The sequence below is a fragment of the Gossypium hirsutum genome, chromosome A13 (assembly GCF_007990345.1).
Source record: "Gossypium hirsutum isolate 1008001.06 chromosome A13, Gossypium_hirsutum_v2.1, whole genome shotgun sequence".
NCBI lineage: Eukaryota > Viridiplantae > Streptophyta > Magnoliopsida > Malvales > Malvaceae > Gossypium > Gossypium hirsutum.
In genome coordinates, this window is record NC_053436.1 from 38691644 (window position 1) to 38697646 (window position 6003).

Below are 6003 nucleotides of genomic sequence, written 5' to 3' on the forward strand. Positions count from 1 at the left end.
CCTCCCAAGAAGCACTCATTTATAGTCTAAGCTTGACTTACCTCTCCGTTGAATAATCATGGTGGTTTGAGGAGTTTATACTCCTCATTCCTATCATCAATCTCATCAAAATAAGGTTTTAAACGGGTGTTGTTTACCTTAAAAGTGCTGAAATTGGGGTGCCTTACCTTGACCGTACCGAATGGAAAGATACTAAGTACCGTAAGAGGGATTTCTTCATTCAGTGTGGTAGCGACAATGTGGGGATCTGCAGCATCTAATAAGAATCTATCTCCAATCTTAAGTTGATTTGGAAAGGTATTGAGCTCATTCTGTCGTAGATTTGGTTTGTCGGGTGTTCTTGGTTTATGCGTCCGCCATTCATTGAGCTCATCGATTTGTAATCTTCGATCTTCATGAACAGGTCCTCTACTATTGCTTGAGAATGACTCGTGTGCTTCCTTCAAACTCATTTCCTGTAAAGTAGGTTGTACCGTATTATCAGTTCTAGGAGAATGGGTTAAGCGATCACCTTCAATTCCTGATGTGTTGCCAGAATTGCGAGCTTGAAGGGTGATTGTTTCGTCTCCTACACGGAGTGTGAGTTCACCTGTGCCAACGTCAATAATTTTTTTAGTAGTTGCTAAAAAGGGCCTTCCCAGAATTAAAGGAGTGTTGCTATCATCTTCTATATCTAGAACAATAAAGTCAACGAGAAATATAAATTTATCAATTTTAACTAGTACATCTTCAATAATACCCCTAGCGAACCTTATAGTTTTATCTGCTAATTGAATGCTCATCCTAGTTTGTTTGCTTAAACATTTTGTAGGGCATGATGTTAATACTAGCCCCTAAATCAGCTAATACATTTTTAACATCTAAACTACCAATTAAGCAAGGATTGTAAAACTCCCTGGATCTTTTAGTTTGTTCAGTAGTCTATTTTGGAGAATAGCTGAGCAAACTGCGTTTAGCTCCACGTGCGACGCCTCGTCCAGCTTCCGCTTATTTGCTAAAAGTTCCTTTAAAAATTTCATTGCGTTTGGCATCTGTCATAGGGCTTCAATAAACGATAATATGTAATTTTTTTAAGAGTTCAAGGAATTTACCAAATTGTTCATCTGAGCGGTTGTTCCTTGTCGCGTTGGGGTATGGCACACGAGGTTTATATTCGACATTCACTGTTTTGTTTTTATTGTTATCTACCTCACCTTGACCTTTGCTTACCACAGGTTCTTGCCTCGGTTCTGGTTCAGGCTCAACAACTCCTTCATCTTAAATATTAATTGTGTTGAGTTTTTCCCTTGGGTTGGGTTCAGTATTACTTGGCAAGCTACCTTGTGGTCTTTTGGAAATTAGTTTGGAAAGCTGGCCTATCTGAGTTTTGAGCCCTTGGATCGATGCTTGTTGATTTTTAAGTGTTGTCTCGGTGTTCTGGACACGAGTTTCTGACACCAAAATAAACTTTGAGAGCATTTCTTCAAGGTTCGGTTTCTTTTCCTGTTGGTAAGGTGGTTGTTGGTAGGCTGGAGGTGGTTGTGGTCTTTGATTTCCTTTACCGCTCCACAAGAAATTGGGTTGGTTCTTCCAACCTACGTTGTAAGTGTTACTATATGGATTGTTTTTAGGTCGAGGATTATTACCCATGTAGTTTAATTGCTCGTTATCCATGTTGTGGCCATAAGGTTGGGATTCCGAATGGCTTGTTCCACCTCTACTTGCTTTGCACTGCATCACTGGGTGAACCTGTGAAGGACTCAGAAAACCATCAATCTTTTTATTTAAGAGTTCTACCTGATTAGAGAGCATGGTGACCGAATCGATGTTATAAATGCCGGCTGTTTTTGTTGGCTTTGTCCTCATGACTGGCCACTGATAGTTATTCAGTGACATCTCCTCTATAAACTCATAGGCATCTTCAAGTGTTTTATTATTGATGGTTCCGCCAGCAGCTGCGTCAACCATTTGTCGAGTCGAAGGATTCAGGCCATTATGGAACGTTTGAACCTGTAGCCAAAGTGGTAACCCATGGTGAGGGCACCTTCTCAAAAGGTCCTTGTATCTCTCCCATGCATCATAGAGTGTTTCTAAATCCATCTGCACAAAAGAAGGGATATCATTACGTAATTTAGTCGTTTTAGCCGGCGAAAAATATTTTAGTAAAAATTTTTCAATCATGTGTTCCCAAGTTGTAATTGACCCTCGTGGTAACGAGTTCAACCACTGTTTAGCTTTGTTCCTCAATGAAAAAGGGAATAATCGAAGATGAATGGCATCATCAGAGACACCATTAATTTTAAATGTATCGCATAGTTCTAAGAAGTTGGCTAAATGAGCATTGGAATCCTCATCCTGCAAACCATCAAACTAAAAAATTGTTGTATTATTTGAATAGTGTTAGGTTTTAATTCAAAAGTATTTGCAACTACAGCAGGTCTAACTATGCTCGATTCAGTTCCTGTTAAAGAAGGTTTAGCATAATCATACATAGTTCGTGGAGCAGGATTTTGATTCACCGCAATTGCAGGAGGTAGCTGATTGCCTTGGTTTTCAGCCATCTCTTCAGTTGGGGGTTGAATATCATCTTCTTGCTCGTTCTCTGTGTATCTTAAGCTTCACCTTATTTCTCTTTGATTTCTGCGAACTGTACGATCGATTTCTTGGTCAAAAAGTAATGGTCTTGACGGATTTCTTCTAGTCATAAACTATAAAAAACCTGCCAAGAGAAGGAAAAAGTAAATTAATAAATAATAATAAATTAAAGTGCACGAAAAATAAATGGCTAAAGTAATAAAAATTGAGTGTTCCTAATATTTCAGTTTGTAACACCCCCGTACCCAAGACTGTCGCCGGAGTCGAGTACGAGGTGTTACTAAACTTAATTCATTAATTAAACAACTTAGACAATTTATTTTAGAATTTCCAGACAAGCTGGCTAACTGCATTACAGTCACTTAAAAATTCATATCTCGAGTTTCAAAATTCAAAATTAAGATCTGTAAATTTTCCCTGAAACTAGACTCATATATCTATCTACTAATTTTTTTTCTAGAATTTTTGGTGAAGCTAATTAGTACAGTTTATTGATTAAAGTCTTCCCTATTTCAGGGTTCGACTACTCTGACCCCTGTGTATTACGAATCGGATATCTCCCTGTACAGAGTTTCAATGATTATGCAATTTGTTTATAATAAAACTAAACTAAATAATAAATCTATACATATAAAATATGACTTCTAATTATTTATTTACAATTTATAGTGAATTTTTAAATTCAAAATAGGGGATTCAAAGACCACTCTAACCCTATTCCACCAAAACTTAAATATCTCATAAAATATAACTTATTTACCTGTTTTGTTCCATCCATATGAAAATAGACTTATCAAGCTTCAATTTCATAACTTATTCATCCTTTAATTCCATTTCTACTATTTTTAGTGATTTTTAAAATTCATGTCACTGCTACTGTCTAATTCTGTTTTGTGGCCAATTTTACCTTTCCAATGATTTTCATGGTTTAGTTAACACATAAAGCATACATGTTATCATATATAAACTTGATTAGCCATTCCGATAGCTAATCACTTACAAACCCTTTTCTTACCAAACCATAACCATATCATGTGATCATTTACACAAAGTGAGTATATTGCTATACATGCCACACTCAAAATATACAAGCCATTTTACCAATTTAGGTCTTCGGATAGTGTGAGCGAGCCTTCGACCTATCTCGATTCTCAAGCAGGCTTGTCAAAACTACAATGAAGGAAAAGGAGGGAGTAAGCATAAATGCTTAGTAAGTTCACATGCAAATAACAAGTAACATAATCATGCCATTCAACATAAACATTATTTGCATAAACAACACCAAGACATGCATGTTACATTTGCATTTAATATCTTACTACAATTTCATCATACTAAGTTCTCAACCCGAGGATTTAAACACATACTTGTCAAATTTTCTTATTCACCACACTTACCAACATGTCACCTTCGTATTAGGCATTCTCCTTATTCTATTAGAGATCTCCCGTTGAACACATCGGAATATGATTTCGGATACACGGATAATGTGCACATAAGTGCTATACTCATAGCTAAACAAGCTCAATAGATTTTGAAATCTATGTAGCCAAGCTACCATGTAACATGCCCATAAAGGAACTTGGACTCAACTCAACGAGCTCGGGCATTCGCATCCATAAGTGAACTCAGACTCAACTCAACAAGTTCGGACGCCTAGTTACATCTCGCGAACTCGGACTCAACTCAACGAGTTCGGAACTCAACCATCCTAGTGACATGTCACTTGTACCCTAATCTATTCCCATGGTTCAAACGGGATTATTTTCAATTACACATTTTGATCTCCTTCTTCGAAATGTAGAAACCGATACTTGCTAACATCTCATACTTATCAAGTTGTTCACATAATTTGCATATCACCAAATAATAATTCACAAAACATCATATTTCATGATAATAAGTATCATGTCATATAAATAACATTAAATCACTCAAAATAAAAATTATGTTACCTTATTTACACATAAACTTACCTCGATACAAAATATTAGCAATTGAGCCTATTCATCGTAAACTTTGTTTTTCCCTCGATTGCAACTTGAATCTCGTTTCTCTTGATCTATAATGCCAAATTAATTTATTTAATACATTCATTCATCAAAATAGCCCCTAATACAAACTTTGGAAAAATTAGCATTTTGCCCCTAAACTTTCACATATTTGCACTTTTGCCTCTAGGCTCGGGAATTAAACTTCATCCCTTATTCTTATGTTTTATGACATGCTGATCATTTTTCCTTTCTATAGCAACATCAAATTCACACTCTAACATGTACTTATGAATATTAGGTATTTTTACCGATTAAGCCCTTTTACTCGTTTTCACTTAAAACCGAGTAGCACAAGTTGTCTAGCATAATTTAAAACCTCATATTCTATCATAAAACACCAAAATTCACAAATTTCACCTATGGGTATTTTTCCAAATATGAACCTTAGGTTGGATTATTGCTAGCATAAGCTAAATCGAGCTATTGGGATTTTAAAAACATAAAAATCATTAAAAACGGGCATAGAAATCACTTACAATCAAGGCTTAAAAGTGTTGAAACCCTAGCTATGGTGGAGAGCAAAATTTGGCAGCGACTTATGGAGAAGATGATCATTTTTGTGTTATTTTTCCCATTTTCTTTCATTTAATATCCAAATGACCAAAATGCCCTTCCTTACTACACTTTCAAAAATTCCATCCATGTCCAATTTTTATCCATAAACTTAGAAATTGGTCAAATTTCTATTTAATATCTCCTAATTAATATTCCAAAGCAATTTCATACTAAAAACTTCTAGAATGCAAGTTTTGCAAATTATTCGATTTAGTCCCTAATTTTAACTTAAGCACTTTATGCATAGAATTTCGTCACGAAATTTTCACACAATCATGCAATCATATCATAAACCTCAAAATAATTATAAAATAATTATTTCTATCTCAAATTTGTGGTCAAAAACCAATATTCCAATTAGGCCCTAATTCGGGATATTACACAGTTCCCTGGCAACAGCGCCAAAAACTTGATCGCATGATTTCGTGATAGGTTTTAAATATTTATAATTACTCGTTCTTGAATTAACTATTATCGTGATGTAGGCAAGTGTACCTATCGAACAATAGTATAGTTTTAGCAAGATCGGATTAACTATTTATAATTTCTCGTTCTTAAATTAACTAAATCCCTTAAATACCTAAGGAGAATGAAACCTAAGACGAATCTTGTTATTATTTTCTAAATTGTATGATAAATATTTGACTTGTTCTTAATAATAAAGAATACAAAACATAAAGAAAACCCAAAACTCTTGAAGGGGAATTGAGGAGAGATCTTTAGTTTTGATGATGAATCTGGCTTCTGAGATGAATCAATCAGCTTTCTTGGAGTAATTCCTTATCCCCTACTCTGTCCTCCCCTTTCTTCCTTCTCTAGG

The 6003-nt window shown here is 35.2% G+C and overlaps 1 non-coding gene across 1 annotated transcript; it reads left to right on the forward strand.

Annotated features, from left to right (window-relative positions):
* Positions 1 to 2005: 2005 nt before the first annotated feature.
* Positions 2006 to 2112, forward strand: LOC121213268 (small nucleolar RNA R71). The gene has a single exon (XR_005908651.1). It is a non-coding gene; the product is annotated as a small nucleolar RNA R71 (small nucleolar RNA).
* The last annotated feature ends 3891 nt before the right edge of the window (positions 2113 to 6003 follow it).